Below are 19470 nucleotides of genomic sequence, written 5' to 3' on the forward strand. Positions count from 1 at the left end.
TAGATATGTGTTCATTTATAGAATTTAAATACTTTCCTTTTGGAAAAAGTTCCAGAATCCTATGGTAGAAGTTGCTTTCCGTAGCAGATAAATCTAATTGGTATCTTCTGGGGTTATAGGAACATCATTAACATGGGATCATCTTGCCCATGGTAAATATTAAAAATGTGATTTCTAAGTTAGTCAATATATTTGAAAATGGCTATGTGACTTGAACAGGAAACTTACAAAACTTATTTTTTTCCCTTCTTTTTGGGTCATATTTACTGAGATTTTACTTTTTTTCAGACAGAAAAATTGCTGATAATTTCAGTGTTAAAATCTGGACTGAAAGAAACAGCATGTTTTTTCCCTAGCTCCTACCTCATATCTAGCACACATTCTACAAAGGTACCTAAGTGATGAGATTGGTAAAAATCCAATAAACTGCGTAATTTGAATATACTTTCCCCAACAGAAGAAGTAATTGTAGTGAAGTTAAAGCAATTTAATTCCAGTCATGGAATTTGTCACTGAGCTGCTCTCTGATAACAGGCAGCAGCATTTGTTCCAGGATTTGGGGATAAGGAGCCAGTAGAAACCACCCCTGGCACCTTCTGACCATCTGCAGTTACCTCGTAGATTCCGATTAAATGACAGCGTCTGAGCTGCAAAATTAAGCTTCCTTTGAAAAAGTGAGTAAGAGGAAGAAAGAACCCAGTTAGAGGGAAAACGAGGGCTCATGCAAGAACTGGTGAGGCACAGAGAAGGGACTGAAGGATTAAAGATGACCTCCTCTGAGGACACGCTCCTCTTCCCCTGGACGACTGTCGCGCTGCCCTGGCTGATGCAGAAGCAAGTCACAAGGCTGAGGTCATGTGAGTGCCGGGCTGTGGGGCGGATGGCACAATGCTTCCATGGAATCATGCACGACAGCCCTGTATGTGGGCTGTCCCACAACCAGGCTGAGCTGGAGGGTGGTTCTGCCTCTGCTAACACACTAGTGGGAATAGCCTGACACTTAGATGTACTTTATCCTAGCTCTGTCCCTCTAGCTAGCTGCATAGACAGTTTACTTAAGTATCATTTTCCTAGAGGGGTTGTCGTGAGGATTATGTATAAAGTATCCAGTATAATGCCTGGAGTTAGCAAAATTTTGATAAATGGTAGCGATGATGATGATGATGATGATGATGATGGTGGTGGTGGTGGTGGTGGTGATGAGGAAGAGGAGGAGAAGGAGGAAGATAAAGATGAGGAAGATGATCAAAAGAACCAAGCATTGGCTAAGGCTGGCTTTTATTTAAACTTTGGGTAAACCCAGCTCACTACCCAGATTAAATATTTTCTTCATGGCACTGAATTTGACCAAGTATTACAATACACCTTCCTGCTTTTGTAAGATTTTACATGCATATAGATACACACACACATTTGCTGTCATTTCTAATCTTATATTAAAATTCATAGAAACAAAGAATGGCAGCCTTCAAACAAAACTGAGTTATTACAAAACACATTTGGATGAAACAATTTTAATTTTAAATTAGATTTCCCTTATTTACAATTTTTTAAAAAGGAATAGGAGACTTTGCCATATGTAAGAAATTTCAAACATTATAAAAGAACAGGAAAACACGTAACAAAATTAGCAGATTTTAGCTTTTGACTATTTTCTGCATCAAAAAAGTAAAATCAATAAATATTTTTGCTTAATCTTAACAAAAATGTTCAGCCATGTATATCATTCAAGAAGATTTCTAGTAGTATCTTCTTCTGAGAAATCCTCAAATGAAGGCATCTAACTTCATGGTGGTGGGTAGAGACATTGAGGATCAGAGAGTATAGAGCAAACCTATAACTTTCATTCTTGGAATTCTTCAGGTGCGGGTAGGAGTGTGAGATTATATAGATATATATGTGTGTGTGTATATATACACACACACACACTGCATATATATATAGTATATATGTATTCTAAGATCATATTGCAAGTTCAACTGAATTTTGTTCTAGTCATATGGCTGCTCATATCTCTACTAGTGCTTACTTACTTGCATCATAATTAACTGTTTTCTCTTTCAAAGAACTGAATGTTTTTTGCAAAATAGTGTCTCAGTGCAGGATGGTGTAGGGGGCTTAGGTGGCAAAATTATAGTTAATTCACTGTTGTGTTTTCTGGGCTGAGTCTGGTTTGGCACATAGTAGGTGCTCAATGAATGCATGAATAAATCATTGAATAGATGATTGAATGAAAGATACTTTGAGAGACTTGAAAATACCTTGTTCTTTAAATGAAAAAAAAGCAACATGCTTCCTGCTTTCATTTTCCCCTGATACATAATTTGGTGAAGCTGATAGCAGCCCACAGCATGCCAGGACTTGGCTGTCTTGTAACCAAATTGCTTGTGAAAGTGGTCTGAAGAGGTGGTAAACACTATGAGACTAAATACCAACAATGCTGTAAGCCAACAAGTACCATTAGGAAGGGGAAAAGAGCTTTGAGGAAATTTAATAAAATCCAAGATTCCCATCAAGTTTAATGACTCAAAATTCAAGAAGATTATAATTTTCAAAAATGCTTTTAGGGCAAGTTGTATACTGACAGTTGAGTACAGAACAGTAAAACTGATAATTAAGATTACGGGTAGAATAAAAGCCATATTAGGGTTATTACATTGGAACTTTTTGAATGAGTGATGTACTGACAGAGATAAGCTTTATTGCAGAAAAGTGATTAACAAGTTTATCGTCTGTACAGTCAATGTTCTTGTTGAATGCTGAGGCTACTGGAAAATAAGATGGAAAAGACATTTGAAATGTGTTCTCTTTCACATTCCTTGATTAAATCTTGTTTGCCTAATATCCTTATATGTGGAGAAGATAATATCTGGAAACTTCCACTTCTATATCTTGAGATGCAAACATTTTTCTCCTCATGGTCTAAGTCAGCATCATTTTGGAGCATGGTACAAGTTGTTTTGAATAAGTTTACCTTCTTTGGTCACTTTGTAAATTGTTCTCAGCTGTAAATTGTCACAGATCACATTTTGTGACTAAAGAATGAAGAAATGAAACTCAAATTTAGGATGTGGATAATCTCTCTCGAGTATCACTCTTTTAAGTCAGGCATTTTTAATGGGTTCATCAGTGAAAATTAATTCTGAAGACATTTCTGTGTTTCCAAATTCCCCCTCTCAGATGGGTATCAGATTTGGGCTGTCTCCAAAAACAGGACAGCAAATTGTCTATTATGGTACGATTCAAAGAAGAGCTTCTTTGAGCAGAGGGTCATGATGACTCCCTCTCAGTGCAGAGGACTGAAAGTATGGCTGATAGCCCGTGCCTTGGAAGCAGTCAGTATCTATGGCTAAACTCCCCTTGCTGAACTTTTTCATGTATCAGGTTTGTAATGTGGTGTTTAGTTATTGTCTCCTGGTGGCACAAGCAAAATTTGAAGAGGTGACAAGAAAAATCATAGAATGAGGCATGAACCAAATTAATTCTGTTAGGCCTCACCCTATATTAGGGGACAATGAGCTATGGGGTAGTGGGAAGCACACCATCCTTGATGAGTATCAGGGTTCTGACCCTAGCTCTGCCATCTGGAAACCATGAGCCAGTCACTTGGTCACTCTGAGACTCAGTTTCTCCATCTGGTGTATCAACGAATAGGATTCTCATGACCCTTAAGTGAGATAACTTATATACAATTACCTTGTGAAATGTAAAAAGTTGTGTAAGTGTAAGGTATTATTTTCCTAAGTTATGGTAAATCTATATGTTAAAAAGCCACATAAGAGTTGTTTTGTTTTTTTTTAACTGAATTATAAACATCCTAAATGTCCTCTTTTTGGTACATCTACTTTGTCTTAAAGAAGATTCCTTGGTAATCTGGTTAGGAAATTTGCAGAGCAGAGCTAGAATGTTTTCATTTCTCTTGGGGTTTTGCAGTCCTCATGTAAGAAATGTCTCCCTTATCCTTTATCACAACTGCATAGAACTGGACAAAGAGCCAGAGGGAGGGCCCGGGTCTGTGTTCAAATCCATCATTAACTGGATGACTTTGGGCAGGTCTTATCACCTTTCTGAGCTTGTTTCCCAGACAGTAAGACAATAGGAACAGTGCTACCTGACTTGCTTTTCTCACAGAATTATTGTGGAAAGCAAATGAAAAAAATGGATGTAGAACACTTAGCTATAATAAAGTTCTGCTCAGACATAGCATTCTGAATTATCCCTCCAGCATTACTAGTAATGGTTTGCTATATTATAAATGGGCTTGACTATAATAAAAGCAGCTTTTCATTTTGGGGGGATTTCTTCCAAATGTACTGTTAAATGAAACCATTATATCAATGTTTGCCGACAAAGCCAGCAAGAAATGGCACTAAAATATGTGACATCTTAGCTTTAGTGAAGTAGTTATTCAAATAAATGGAAGCATTATCTCAAAGTGTTATTGTTAAAATAGTTTTTTCCCATAAGTAGAATTATCTGAGTATTATGAGCAATCATTTTCAAACTTTAGAGCAACTTGGTGTAGGTGACTGTTTTACACAACCTAAGATGAAATGAAAAATAGACAATTTCCCCAGAAAAATCCAGACAACTAGTACATATAATTTAGCACCATATTCCAGCTAGGAAAGTTGACAACATTTTAAAAATTTCCTCGGTAGCTAACTTAAATCACTATTCAAAAGGCTCTTTGGGCCTTAGGTTATCCAATACAGCCTGTATTGATCCCGTAACTCAGATAATTGGTGAATAAATATCAAATTTTCTTTGTGCTATGCTGATACAGCTTCTAAGGTGAAATTAGTTTCAGAACAAAGATTCACATGGAAAGAACAGCACATAAGGAAAATGATTTTATCCCCCAATATTCCAGGCCTTTGATACTTTCATTTTAAGAGGAAAAAGCATTTAGTAAATCAAAATTACATATCCATCTTCTCTCCTCTGTGTGCTTCTAAAATAGTTTACTGCTAATATATCTTGAGATAATACGCTGATAGGTTCTGCGTAAATATATACTGTTAGCAAAAAAAGGCTATGCATCGTATGCTGTTGGGTACACAGTCCTTGAATGGTTTTTAGTGGACTTTGTAGGTAAGAGCCATAAGCAATATTAGAATGTTCTGAACACTTAACTGGGAGCCAAGAGGAATGTTAAGTAAATGGAATGGCTCATTTGGAATGTGCCAGTTTATACCAGTTCAGCTCTGGATAGCAAGAGTTAGTGATTTCCCTTCTTATCAACTAAACACTCTTTCTAATCTCTTTTTAATAGGCAGCACCAGGCATGAAGACTTCATCCAACCATCTATCACCTTGTGCCATTGATAGTCATGAAGAAAGATCAGCTAATAGCCCACAAGTAGTACAGACTTCAAGAGAGGGAGTCGAGTGTGCTGTTGGCAAAGCAGGGTGTCTTCTGCTGAGCCCTACAAGGAATTAGGAAAACAACCCTGGCAACCTGAGGTTGAAATGTTTCAAACACAAGGGCAGATTGTGGCCATGAGGTGAAAGCCATTTGCTGGCAAAAATTTACCACTGACATTTAAGGGGGAGACCAATAAACATGGTTAAAAATAGTCTTTGTTTATGGCTATATGTATGTGAAAGTCACAGAACGGATTGCATCTCTGACCACTCCATAGGGTAGAACAGTAAATAAAATATTTGGGTTATCAAAGAACTGAGTAAATAACTGGAACTCACTTATATACGGCAACATCTGTCAGTAAATACTAAACTTGCCATCAAGAGAGTTCTCAACTTTTATTTCCAACTCTGAGCTATCTGTAAAATAAAGATGACACAGTATAGATTCAGTGAAGCTGGAAGTAGACCACAAGAGCTCTCCACATGATGGACACCAAGCAGGATTTGTCATGTAGGTTCTTCCATTTGATGGTGACGCTCAGGTCTTGAAATGCTTGACACTGAGAACTCTTAAGTGAAGAAGCGCAATCATATTATATTCTGTTGCTTTCGTCCTTGTCTCTGCCCTGTCTTTACCTTGGCAAGGGCTCACTAAAAGCAGTCCAGGATTTTACGTAATTCATATAGTTTGAGATAATTGAAGCTATAGCTCTAGTTTTAAATCTCAAATATTTTAAAAAAATCTTATGTTACCTACATCAAGTGAAGCTTCACTATGGAATACTGAAGATGGTCTTTGGCTCCCCTGATCATCCCATTTAAGGTTCTACTGGGGAAATTCTTTTGTTCTGTCCTGGGATTTCTTTGACAGCCTTCTGTTAAGCACTGTTTCTCAGACTTTCATGTGCAGACAAATCACTTGAGGATTTTTTAAAAACATAGATTGTAATTTAGTAAGAATGGGGCCTGAGAGTTCACATTTCCAGGAAGCTTCCAGGTGACCATCCTGGCCCAAGGATAGACTGTGTAGCAAGACACTGAACTTTGGCCTTTTTCTATACCACTTACTTCTCCCATGGGAGGAAGACTGATTTATCTAGTTGATGAGAGAGCAAGAATCTTTTCATCTATGACCCTCCTGTGAAGGGAGATATGGGGGCAGAGGCCACTTGTTGCATATGGCGGCCTCTTTTGCTCTCTCCCTTTGCAAATGCCCTGCCAAGGAGTGGAAATTTTCTTCTCCATCTGACAAAGCTCCTGGGAAGTTTCTGCCTGTGGGGGCAGGAAACCTACCCTGGGCTCTAACAAACAGGTCTGGAAAGTCAGTGGGCTTAGTGAGGCTGCATATTAGGAAGTCCCTTTGGCATTGGTCCAAATCTTGTTTTCCATCCAGCTCCATCAGCAATAAAACTGACCTTCTGATCTTCCAGTTGAAGTCTCTATATGTTTCTCACTTTGTTCTGAACTTAGTAGGAAGAGAAGGGTAATTAATTTGTCCTTCAAATTCCAGTGAATGCTGTAGAAACCCTTGCCTCCTAATACGGGGGCTCATCGTGGCCTCTTGGATAGGAGAGGGTAGTTATATATGGTGTTGGATCTTCAGCTCCTGCTCCCACGAGCGTCAAGGGGAAGACAACGATGAGGGTTATTCTGAATCAAGTTTGAAAAATGAGGTCAACTGTCCTGCTGTCGCTGGGCTTCTTACATCTTCAGAACCTGTTGAGCAGATTTAGGTTCCCTTATAATGCTGGGATTCAGATGAAAGGAGAGGCCTGTTTTATCTGTGAGCTCCCTGGGAAAGCCCTAGGGCTCAGAGCGGCACAGGGGGCCGGCTTCTTCCTAAGAGAGAATAGGCTGCTATTTTAAGGAGGTTAGAGACTCAAAGAGTTAAGCCATAACAATAATGGCTCAAGTTTTATTTAATTCTATCCCATTGGGTCTCCTCTTTGGACACCTGTAGTACCCAGTTACTCCTTCTCTACCAGCTTGCAAGGCTACCCGTCACTCAGCTTTGCATGGTGACACTGCCTTTCACCCTTGTCTGATGCAAAGTCTAAACCCTCAGGCAACCATCGACAATCATCCAGTTTTGAGTTCTCTTTTATGGGAACTGGATTTGTGCCATATGTGCAAGTATGTTGGCTAAAGTGTCAGACCAAGATTCAAATATCAGCCTTACCTGTTATTAGCTGGATGCTTTAAAGTCTAGGACTTGTTTAGCCTCTCTGAGTCCTGTTTATTCATCCAAAAAGTAAGAAAAATATTTACAGTTAAATGAGATAGCATATATAAAGTACCTGGCCTAGAGCAGACACCTAATACATGATGGCTATGACTATTAATATTATAACCTTTTTACTTAGCCTTTGTTTCTTGCTATTTTCCACACTTTAGGAAAGCATTACCTCCAATATCCACTTCCTGCCATAATCCCCAGGAAAACACAAATACACACACACACACACACACACACACACACACACACTACCTGAATTCAGTTGCTTACTAATCTTAATATCAATCTATAAAAATTAAGTCAAATAGTAATGTGCCTCAAAACGATATGTACGTGTAGGGGAGGAAGAAATTTTCCTCTACCCTTCTAGGTTCTCCTGGCTAGGCTAAGAATTGAACTGACATGAGACAGATTAACAGGAGAAAATCAAACAAAAGTAAATAACATACAGGAGAGAGACACAGGAGAAATGAGTAATTTGCCAAAATGGCTGAAAATCTCACCTTAAATACCATCTTCAGCTAAAGACAAAGAAAGATGTTGGGAGTAATGGTTTGGGACTTCAAAGGGGAGGCAGGCTATTCACATGAAGATAGAAAACAAATGTTTGGTAAACAAATGTTTGCTGGGCCATGCAGAAACAATGGGACACAGAGTAGACTCTGAACCCTAGGCTTTGCTGAGTTTCTCCCACCACACTTAGCCCATATTTTTTACAGGTATCTCTGATGATAGCTCTATTATGGAATGGGCCCTCTGTCTAAAAATTTTTAGGCAGTTAGGGGAAAAGTTAAAGTTCCTTTATGAGTCCTTTGGAACTTGATTTTTATCAGCTCAAATAGTCAACATGACAAAGAGACATTTTGGGGTGGCAAATTTTGCTCCCCGATATACAAAATTCAGAATTATCTGTTATATCAATGGTTTTACTGCTCTCTTTCACTTTCTTGATCTTTTAAGTAGAGTCTCTGAGGATTTAACATTTGAAGTCAAAAGCAATTCTATGGGTCTCTCTTGCTCCCTCCTCTTCAGAGACGGCTTGCACTCTGTCTATGGAGCATGTGTCTACTTTTACTTTAACCTGAGCACCCAACCCCACAACTTGTGGCCTTTCTCTTGACTTCTGAAACAGCTTATACTCCATACAGTATGTATGTCTCTAAATAAATCTACCTTTACTCAAAAAAGGAGAAAAGTGATTCTATGAATTCCAGTCTTAATAGATAGCCAATTTCAATAACTGAAGTCACTCACCAGATAATTTAAATCCTTCCATATTGAAAGAGAGCAGATACTCAAGCTTGGTAACCGGATGTTACATCTTATGATCGAAAAGATGAAGAAGTTATTAAGAACATTAAAATGTGACCTGACAAGTTTCACAGTAATATGCAAAGTAGTGTGTTACAATGAGAAATATCTTCGTTTTCCTTCTTTAAGTGTCCATAAGGAAGGCATATAACCAGTCTCCCAAACTCCCCACTTGTTTTAATTTCTTCAACAACATTTGCTGCTATCCCATCTTCAAGGGAAAGAACACCTGTGGGAACCAACAATAGCCTCACTTTTAAAGACTTTCTGGTCAGCAAATATAAATTGTTGTAACTCTTTAGAGCCAAAGCTCTAATCTCATAGAAAATCAAGAGGTACATATATTTAGCAAGTTGTCTTTTTGTAGGTGGGTGATGCCATTTGATAAAGAGCATATTGAGTATAAAAATATGGAGAAATTGCTTCTTTTTTTGTTTTTGTTTTTGTTTTTGTTTTTGGTGGGGAGGTAATTTGGTTTACTTATTTACTTACTCATTTCAACGAAGGTACTGGGGATTGAACCCAGGACTTTGTGCATGCTAAGTACTCACTCTGCACTGAGCTATACTCTCCCCCACAAAATTGCTTCTTTTTAAAAACTATTTGATCACGAGAATGAGTGTTTTTAAAAGAGGAACTGATTTAAGATAATTTGGCAATTGACAGATGTGAATACTCCTTCAGGGCAGGGGTCTTTATTTGTCTTCTTCTCTGACATGAGCCAAATGCCTAGAACAGCACCTGACACTTAGCAAGTTTTAATAGATATTTGTTAAATGAACTCATGTACCAATTTTTCACATGTGAGCAGTCTTGCTATTAATTCAGTCATCGAAGGAAGAAATTATTATTGTTTAATCATCTTAAGACAAAGAGCATTTACTCTGCTTTTTCACTTGCCAAACTGATGGCTTCTTTTACTTTTTTCTTAAAAACAGAAAAGAAAAGAAAAAAGTGATTTCCATTTTCACCAGTGTGACCAAAGATTCATTCCTTTAAATGAAAAGAAATATGAGAACACACCCAAGAAAATTCAAACCTAATTGCAGCTCAACTCTGTCCTGCTCTTGGCACAAGATGAGACAAGCCAGGCAGGTCAGCTCAGAGCCTCTGCTCCAACAATGACTCAGGGATTTGGGCTGCTTTCACTTTGAAACTCTGTCATCTTGGAGGGCTTTGCTTCTAGCCACATGGATAGCAGAGAGGGAGTATGGATGACTCACAAACACTTCAATTGCCTTGGACCATCAGGGACATACCACTTCCACTTACATCCCCATTGGTGGGAACATAGCCACATCATTTCCACCTTGCTGCAAAGGCAGCTGGGAAATGTAATGAATATAGTCTCGTTCACAGAGAGCATCAATAGGTTGGCAGTGCAGACTTGATATTGCTACACAGTTTAAAACATAAACTGCTACATTTTAGAGGGGGAATCTGATAGTAGGCAAGGAAAGATTCTATTATTTGCATATGTTGGTATATTCTATTTTTTCAGCCAACTGAAAAATGATTTCAGATTTTTATTCTCAACAGATAGCATTTTTTTGGTCCTAAGTGTATCCCTTCCACTGGGCTAGTAGCTTCGTATCAGCTTCCATTGTTTTTTCTCTGCTTTTATTAACAGAGTAAGCTCTTTGATTCATTTGATGCTGCTTTCAGCCAACCATACTGGTGTGTGGTCTGGATGAATGTGTCATTAATTTTCTTTAACTGATCCTGGAACTTGGCTAATTATATTTTCACAGAAGGTATACTTTACCTCCAGAATATGGAATGAGAAACTAAAAACATTTTACTCAGCAATGCAAGAGAACATTCAAAGGTTAAGAAACAGTAACAGCAATGACAGCAAGAATAAGAACAAGAGCAAACAATTCTTCGTCCTCGAAGGCATGAGGTCAGAGCACACTTTTCCTGCTGCTCAGGTACCTGTTTGTCTTGCTGTAGACTGCAGAGAATGGTTTGAGTGCTTTTGTAACTTGCATCTGTTCGGGTCTTGAACTATGGTTTTATAGGTTGCTTTGTCTTCTTATCAACCTGAAAACATTTTTCTGTATTAATGGAACTGACTGATTTGCAACCATGATTAAATATATTTCCTCATCCCAGACTAAAATTCTGATCAAATTCCTACGTGATTATCACCCTTTCACCATGTGTATTATCTCAGTGATTGTGTAGAGAAGCACTTAGCGCCTATTGGATAATCCCTACAATCTAGAGAATCTGACTTGCACAGAAAACTTTCCTTAAGTTATCTGGAAATAATCATTGGGCCAAAATATGAGGCTAAAGTGCTACATTTTCTTCTTATCTCTCAGTAGATTGCATCAAACTTTTCTCCTGTTTTCATGATATTGTTTTGGCATTCCAAGTCCAAGGGCAATTTTTGCTACAAGAATTCTGGCTTTGAATTTCCTGGGTATTTTTTTTGTTTTAGAAAATTTAGAGCCTTGGATATTTAGGTCTAGCTCCTTTGGTTATATTTTGAATATCTCCTAGATGATCTTGTACAAATATTTTGAGTTAGATGCATGTCTACATGTAGGAAACTTGCTGGCTCTCATATTTTCTCACTTTTTTTTTTTAAGTCAACACGGTTTTACTTCTAGAGGTTTCCTCTATATAGCCTGCATATTCTCTATGCTGAGCTATCTTGTATTTTAAACTATGTATCACAGACTATTGAAAAGACAAAAGAGTAATTGTGGATTTCACAATACGGAATCTCTAGGGATCTAATAATTTGGAACATTTACTTCTCTCACCCTCAGAATAGAGACAGTAGAAAGAAAAAAAGAAATTGAGAAACAATGTGACAAATTTAACAGAGAAATATGTTATGAATCTCTGATAAAAATGAATAGAAAAACTTGAAAGTTGTTAACTTGAAAAATGTTACATAACATGGCATGGGAATCTATTTGGAAAGTTTTTGGCTCAGTGGTAAAAGATTTTTGATGTGCTAAACACAATTTTCTTTTTAGATAGAGGGCAGGAGATGGAAGGGAGACCAAGGAGAAGAAGGAGAAGGAAGGTTAACCTTGATTAATTTCTGAACAATATAAGTTGTCTTGTTGTCAGCCTGTTTCTCTTAATCTAATTTCAGCTGTCGCCAAACAACATGTATATTATGTTTCTTTGTGTTTTAGTCAAGCCTAACTTACATTATTGACTAGGAGGCAAGTGGCAGACATGCTGGTTCCCTACACCAAGTCTATTTCATCCATCTTCTTTAGTAAAAGAATTCCATGCTTTTATTTGGAGTGGCAATGTGCCCAGAATTATGTGTAACTAGTAGTGGCCTTGTGACCCAATTTTGGTCAATGAAAGTCATTGGTGGAGCTTCCAGGAAATAAAACTGTAATTTTTCTAAGAATAAAAGGGGAAAAAAATCTCAGCTGGCATGTGTCTTTTGTCCCTTGCCCTTTCCCCTTCTTCCTGCCTGGACTGAGAAGTTTATGTCTGAAGGTGTGGCAGCTGTCCAGTGAGTATAAAGACAAAGGTCACATGTTAAGGATGACAAAGTGTAGTATAGAAGGAGCTTGGTTCCTTGAACAATTGTCTTAGGCCTGGGCTGTCCACCTTGAGCATCCTTGTAAAATGAGATCTATAGTCTTCTGTTTATTTAAGCTGCTTTAGCTGGTTTCTGTTCCATGCAGCCAAATGCAATCCTAAATGACTCAGCTTAATTAGACAGTGGTAAGTAAGTTGGGCAATAGGATCCCTTCTCCTGCTTCCAGGTAGGCTAGAGACCAGCTGTTCTATTGTCTGCTTCTGTCTGTGCATGGAATTGGCATTACTGATACACAAAGGCTAAAGTTATCATGAGGGATATCTCCTCTCTGATAGTTGAAACAGTTGACCGAAAGAAATGAAAATGCAGTGCTTTTTGTTTGTTTGATCGTATTTCCTGCCCTCAGTCCCTTAATTGATCTTTTGGAAAATGTTTTGGAATGTACTCCTTCCCTGGAGTATGTTTATATCCATGAATGCCATCCTTGACATCCCTCTCCCACCCTGCTGTCCTTCATTCTGGGTTATTACAAATGCAGAGTTCTCTGGACACATTTCACAACCTATTTTAGAGCTAAAAGGAACTTAGAGATGGTCTATTTCAATTCTATCATTCCACTGAAAAGGAAATGAGGAGAAAGAAGAGTAAAATAAGACCTCCAAGTGAAACAAGACTTACTGGCAGTCAGTTGTGTGTGATAGGCACTAATTACAATGGTGAACATTTATGGTGTTTTTACTACACGCCTGGCCCAGTGCTAAGCATAATTCATGCTTTATCAGTGTTTCATCCTCCCAACAGCACTGTGAAGGAAGGTTTATAAGCATCTTTATTTTACAGATGAGGACATTCCAGCATGGGAAGATGAAATAACTTCTCAAGGTCATATGCCTAGTCATGCTTTACTCCAGGAGAGTCTGAGAAATGAAACACAGACTGCTCATCCTTCATCATAACTGATGTCAAACAAATCAACCTACAACATCCTTCAGAGTGGAGACTGAAAATACCATGTGATTAGTCTGTCACAGATTAATAAAAACTTGAACAATTGCCTTGTCACACGTTAATCACTTATAAATAGTTTGAGGATAGTAAGATTTCCATTCATTCACTCAATAAATGAGAAGTTACTATAGTTCAGGCATGAAGCCAGGCCTTGGGGATGTAACATGGTACAAGTTCCAGTTCTTGCCTTCAAGGGAAGGCCTATAAGGGAGACTGGGAGATCAAAAGGCAAGTAAGTGCTCTGTGTTCTGTGCAGGCAGGAGAGGAAGGGATTTAACCAGTGAAGTGGGAAGAAGGCATCACAGTTGTGGGGGGTATTGTATGCTGAGGACAAAAAGGAAGGAAGAGCATGGTGCATGGCGGGATATCAGGTGGGCAGGATGGCTGGACTGTTAACTCAAGGGATCACAGAGCCAGAAGTCAGCTGGGAGTCTGGTTAGCTATGAGAAGTGAGAAGCCATCCAATGGCTTCACTCAGGGGAGTAATGTCATCAGATTTATATTACAGAAAAATTTCCCCAGCTATTCCATAGAGGCAACATCAAAACAAAGTTCTGATTCTGTCTTTGAAGAACTTTACTTCTTTGTTTTTCACATATTTTTGTGTCCATACCAGGCATGACAAATACTCACCAGAAAATTAAAAACAGAAAAAAAAGCAGATTCTTGGCTTTATCGTGAATATAACAGGACCCTGGGATCAGATAGAAGTTGGATTTCTGTGTATATTTGGACAATTGGGTATAAATTGCCTTAGGTGAGTAGGAGCTACTCTTATTATGGATTTGGAACAGAATGATCTGTTGAGTTTAGTGCATGCATGCACGTTTGCCTGTGTTTGTTCAAAACCTTCTATGGCGAACAGAATATGCAATTAAGTTGGTGCTGACAAGTAATGCCCTTTGTTTGTCCAGACAAACATGTAAAAATGAAAAACTTTTCTTGTTCTTTCTAAAAGGTCAAGTGCTTCTTCCTGAAGGACATCTCTTTAAGCCGCCTTCCAAGGCATTCTTACCACAGTTGAAGACGTTTTTCTGAAATAACAAAAACATTCCAGTGACTGCTCTGTGTCACATCAAAGTTGTGAGACACATACATACAAAAATGATGATAGGTAATTATGCAGATGCAACCTGCTCCAGTTGTGCTAAATATTAATGAGAGTCTCTGTGTTCTGTGATTCATTGTGGTGCTCAGATCCATTCACGTATCTCTGACTGCCCTTTCTGAGCAAATGAGGAAGAAGAAAACAAAATCTCATTTTCGGCATAATATCCAGTAATGATGAGTATCTGCAATAAAGTTCATAATATGACATAAGACACTGGTACAATAAACACTGAAAAATAGGGAGGCATGCTGAAAAGATGTGACTGTTTCACTTGTTAAGGCCATTTTTATCTGCAGCAAATAGAGAACATTTAACTTGATCAAATTCTAAAATTGCAGTTCCTGAGTCTGGTTGTGATGCATGCTTACCCATCTCCAGATGATGGATTTCTTAATTCAAGTATTTAAAAAGTCCGTGATTTGGTGCTGTTCTTTAAAAAAAAAAATGCTAGTCTCATTGAGCGGAAAAAGGAATTCCATAAGGTTAACCCCATATTGGGTACAAAGTTATTAAATTTTTCTTGAAGTTCATAACAGGTTAAGTGAAAATTGTCTAGTTCTTAGTGCTATCTTCACTCCGATATTTCACAAACATTAATAATTGATTATTTGGGAGCATTTTTGTCTTCTCTAAGATCTGTCTGTGCTATTTATCAGCAATGTGACTTTGAGCAACTTAGCCTAAGATCCCAGTTTCTAAACTTATATTCTCTAAAATGTAGTCAAGTAATACATCCACAAGGGATTGTTATGAGGATCAAATAAAATAAATGAAAATGTTTAACACAATGTCTGACATGTATTAAGTTCTTGGTGGAATCTGAGGTAAGACATTGCTCTTCAGAAAGTGGAAGTAACATCTCAAAGTTAAACGAAGGTGAGGATGGCAACAGACACAGACAGCTTAAGTTCTTTTCATCATATCTTTTGCTCCCTTCAGCCAAATTCAAAGTGAGAAAAGTCAACAAAATTCTTCTTCTTTTTTTTTAAATTGGAGTGTAGTTGATTTACAATGTTAGTTTTAGGTATACAGAAAAGTGATTCAGTTATACATATTTTTTTTTCAGATTTTTTTTTCCACCATAGCTTATTATAAGAAATTGAATATAGTTCCCTGTGCTATACAATAGGTCCTTGTTGTTTATCTATTTTATATACAGTAGTGTGTATCTGTTATTCCCCAATTCCTAATTTATTCCTCTCCCCCACTTTCCTTTCTAGTAACCATAATTTATTTTCTATATCTGTGTGTTTATTAAAATTCTTTTTTTTAAACAAAATTCTTTATTGCTTTCCTTAGACACTTAGTTTTTGGAAGGTTAATGGGGAATTGAAATAATATGAATTAGTTAAATGAGCACTTGCTATATGCCAATAGTTATGCTATATTTTTTTCTAGTTATAACTGATAATGAATTTCCTTCCTAGCTTTTGATGATAAGAGATGTCTCATTGCTTTACTTCAAAAGTATCAAATTCAATCTGATTTGGAACTTCCAGTCTCTAAGTTGTCATGGTTTGCATCCCTAGGCTCATACAAAGACCTGTGTGAAAAATGAGATCAAAGCACAGTGGCAGTTGTCTTTACCATTGCTGTCTTCAGGCCCAACCCTGCACTCTATGGTAACAAACCTTGTATGATTTTTCCAATTCTCCCAGTTACCTCCTCCTTCACCTTGCTTGGCCAGTGTGGCACGTGAACCTTGTTGACCCTGTATCTGAGGCTTGGATGAAATATCCACATCCGGCAGGATACAGGATGTGATTTTGTGAGCATCACCAAGGGCCTGGCTGGAGGAGAAACCCAGAGGTTCAGGGAGTTACCTTCCTATGAGGTGAACCTTGACCAATGAGAAATGGAGACAGGAGGAAGCCAAGAACAATTACTGGTCTTTTTTGGTTCTTGTGGACTGCTATAAGGTGCCATTTCTCCTTGCAGACCTGACTGGAGAAGACCTTCATGCTAAGTGGACATGCCTGCTGAACAACCTACAATAACTTCCTGATTTCTGAAGCAATATTCAGCTGGTAATTCATTGCATGACATTGTTTCACATCTTTCTATGCCTCTTCTCCCTCTTTTCCTTACTCTCACTGCCCTGGGCTTGCATCTCCCAAGTAAAGTTTTACTACCTTAATCTTTGCCCTGGACTCTGTTTTATAGGAAACTAGGCTAAACAGCCATTCGCCATCGTGTGCTTCACGGAAGTGGAGTATGAATCTTTGCTATAGGATGGAATGCCCCTCCCAAGTCAATCTCTTCCTGGTCTTAGGATACTCATCCTCTCCAATAGGTTCTTTTTTCTCTATTCAAGCATCAATATCAGCCTTTTTTTTTTTTAGCATATCTTTTTTTTTGTCTTAATCCTTTATTTTTAATTTAAAAAAAATTTTTATTTTTAAACATTTTTTATTGAGTTATAGTCATTTTACAATGTTGTGTCAAATTCCAGTGTAGAGCACAATCTCTCAGCCATACATGAACATACATACATTCATTGTCACATTCTCTTTCGTTATGAGCCACCACAAGATCCTGTATATATTTCCCTGTGCTACACAGTACAATCTTGTTTATCTGTTCTACATTCTGAAATCTCAGTCCCTTCCCACCCCCCTCAGCCTTTCTTAATGAATTCAGATTTCCAAACAAAACCTGGATGAAGAATTGCCTTCAGATGGCTTCACAACATCTGTTTTCACCCCTGAACACCAAAGTCATAAGGTACTTTCTGTGTTAGGGAATACCAGCTCGGATCTCAAGCTTGGCTATTGTCTAAAATGGGGATGGGAAAAAATACTTTTTTCTTATATCTCTGAGAATACAGTGGAAAATAATTTCTCACTTGATTATCTTGCCACACTAGCAGCTCTCTGTTTCAGCACTCGGCATAGACATCCAAGCAACTGAAAAAATAAAGGAGACTCATTAAAATCTAATGGAATGATTCAAAAGTGCCAGAGGTTTTCTCGAGCTTCCTGGAAATTTAAGATTTGTGCTTTCTCTATGGACACTAATCTTTAAATTTAAACTACCAAAACTGTTTTGGCTAAACAATTTGGATAAAACTTCTACATAAAAAAGAACTGCTTCTCTGTTTCTTTTTTCCTCCAAGTTAAGATGTTAAGTTTTAGAAAAGAAAAGTATCATCATTGTGGGAGAGAAAGACAATATTTCACCACCTAGATATTTACTAATGTAATATTGTTAGGGGGTTTGGCTACAAATGGGCAATAGAGTCTAACATTTTTTGTTGCTGTTCTAGAGATACTAGTCAATGCAATTAAATAACATTTTAAAAATTAGGTGTATAAAATTAGAAGGAGGTAAAATGGTGGTTACTTGCAAAAGATGTAATCATATACTTGAATATTCAAGATAATCAACTAAAAAGCTTCACTGATAAGAGAACTAAGGAAAACATTTACAATTAATAAACCAAATCAAGAATTTTGTTACACAACTGGCTAGAAAATAATACACTGGAAGGAAATGTCCCTTAAAATACCTAGGAATAATATAAAAAGAAAGTATACAAGATCAACATAAATATAATTTTTACATTATTTACTGAAAACACAAAGTAAGTGAATAAATAGAAAGACATAGCCTACTCTTGAATAAAAAATTTCATATCATGAAGCTATTAATTCTTTCTAAGCTTTTAGATCTATTCAAGCAGATTCAAAATTTCATATGAGAAAATAAACATGCAAGAATTGCCAGGACAATTCAGAATGAAAAGGAATAAGGACAGAAAACTTGCCCTAGAGAAAATAAAGCTGACCATAAAGTTACAGCAATTTAATAGTGTGGTACTTGCCAATGGAACAGGCTAGAGTCCAGAAATAGAGCCCGGTACAGAGGAGGAGAATCAGGCCCTTTTAGGTGTAGTTGGTCCTGGCATAAAAATCTTTTTGAAGGACAGTTTTTAACAATTCTAGCTAACTTAAAAATGCACAGACTCTGCTTTGGCAGTTCTATTTTTAGGAATTAATCATACAGACATACTCAGAAACTTTCAAGTATATACAGACATATTTTGTCCCATTTCTGTAATAGCAAAAACAAAAATAGAAGCCAATAAAAATCTAAATGTTCAAAAGCAGACAACCAGTTAGGTAAACTGTGAATGAGCCATACAATGGAGTATTAAGTAGCCATTTTAAAAAATTCGTTAGGCAGCTTTATATGCATTGATACGGTTTGACCTCCAGTAAAGTTTAAGTGAAAAAACCAAGAAGCATATATGCACATATGTATATACACATGTACACACACACACAGATACATATACACACACACTGTGTGTATGTTTAAGAGAGCTAGTCAACTCTCGTGTTCCACGATACCATGAAATGAGTTTAAAAATTCCCAGGAATTTGCTTTTGATAACAACATCAAAAATTCACAGCCAGCCATTCTTCTCTGTCCACACCCCAATCTCACGCCATTATTCTGTTAACTGAATATGTAAGTGTATTCATATTTCAGAGATGAAGCAAATTTGCCTAATTAAAATTTAACAGCTTACACACATATTTAAGGCACTAATGCTTACCTTAAGGGCTTATCTGTCTCAGTTTGCAATATATATTAAATAGCAAAAACTTCTGAAAAATATTCAGGTCTATCTACACTCCTAAAAATATTTCTTTGCTAAGAGGAATAAAAACATTTTCCATTTCTTTTCAAGAGAATAAATTGTTATTACTTAAAATTTGTTATTTTACTCATATTTCCTTCTGTAGATGTTCAAGTTTTCAAAAGTATATTATACAGCATGTTCACGGACCTTTTATTTTTTGATCTCATGGGTAGTCTGTTTCCCATGTTGTTATAGTTTTTAAAATAAACCCAAAAGACTGTATCTGCTGATATTTGAAATGAGACATCAGTGACTATTCAAAG

At 37.2% G+C, this 19470-nt stretch overlaps 1 long non-coding RNA gene across 1 annotated transcript; it reads left to right on the forward strand.

Moving 5' to 3' along the window:
- Window positions 1-11496: 11496 nt before the first annotated feature.
- On the forward strand, window positions 11497-17456 carry LOC141578468 (uncharacterized). The gene is made up of 3 exons (XR_012508854.1): window positions 11497-14205; window positions 14407-14562; window positions 16089-17456. It is a non-coding gene; the product is annotated as an uncharacterized LOC141578468 (long non-coding RNA).
- Window positions 17457-19470: the final 2014 nt, after the last annotated feature.

The sequence above is a fragment of the Camelus bactrianus genome, chromosome 8 (genome assembly GCF_048773025.1).
Source record: "Camelus bactrianus isolate YW-2024 breed Bactrian camel chromosome 8, ASM4877302v1, whole genome shotgun sequence".
Lineage (NCBI taxonomy): Eukaryota > Metazoa > Chordata > Mammalia > Artiodactyla > Camelidae > Camelus > Camelus bactrianus.